This window comes from Tupaia chinensis, unplaced genomic scaffold (genome assembly GCF_000334495.1).
Source record: "Tupaia chinensis unplaced genomic scaffold, TupChi_1.0 Scaffold000067_1, whole genome shotgun sequence".
In the NCBI taxonomy this organism is placed as follows: Eukaryota; Metazoa; Chordata; class Mammalia; order Scandentia; family Tupaiidae; genus Tupaia; species Tupaia belangeri.
In genome coordinates, this window is record NW_006159526.1 from 4,361,217 (window position 1) to 4,362,382 (window position 1,166).

Sequence of the window (1,166 nt, forward strand, 5' to 3'; positions counted from 1 at the left end):
GGGTGGACGGCCAAACAGCAATCCCTCCTCCTCCATTCTCCTCTCAGGATTTTGGGTGCGCACGCGCACACATATCCGGCGTGAGTTTCAAGCTGCCGGTTCAGAACTCAAACTGCAGTCAGCCATGTGGGAGTCCGGTGCCTTAACCACTACGCCACCTGCTGGTCCCACAAATGGGCTTTATTACTACTAATTTCTCTTTTTTTAAAGAATTATTTTATATATTTATTTATTTATCACATGAGTTTTGTCAGAGAAAGAGTGAGAAAGCAAGCCACCAGGTCTGGGACTCGAACCGCGGTGGACCATGTGGGAATTCCAGCACCCTTAACCACCACTCCACTTGATGGCCCAATTATTGCTAACTTCTTTCTTTTGAGAGGTTTTTGCTATAGGATGTGTACACTCGCCAGAAAGAGAGAGACAGAAAAGGAGAAATCACCCCCCAGGGGAGATGGCCACGCTGCAATCCATTCTCCATTCTCCTCTTGGGATCTTGGGCACACACACACATGCACCCAGCGTGAGTTTAAGCCACCGGGTCCAGGACTCGAACCGCAGTCGACTACGTGGGAGTCCAGCGACATAGCCATTACACTAACTGCTGGTCCCAATTATTACTAATTTCAACCAATATATTGGGTTGTCAGAAAAGCTGTGTTGCATATTTCTGTTTTCCTATGCAAAAGTGCATCATGATTTTTCTGATGACCCAATATTATGATCAAGACTGCTAGAAAAATTTCTAAACAGATATCCTCAATTGGTTTCAGTTTTACAGTTTTTGTTTATTGTGGGGAGACACCCGGAACAGCGCATTGCCCATTTCACCACGTTAGCAAGCGTACACTCCAGCGGCATCAGCATTCACACTGCTGCACCCGTCACCTCTATCTCACCCCCAGAGAGGATCATCGCCCCCAAAGCAAACCCTGTGCCCGTGAAATGGTCACCTTGACCCTCTCAGGCACCCCTGTTCTTTTTTTCTTTCCCAGAGATTTTTTGCTCGTGGGCGCTTGCCAGAGAGACAGAAAGCAAGAAATCACCACTCAGCGGGGATGGCCACGCCGCGATCCCTTCTCTTCTGTTCTCCTCTCGGGATCTTGGGCACACACGCACACGCGCTGGTGTGAGTTTTAAGCCACCAGGTCCCGGATTCAAACTGC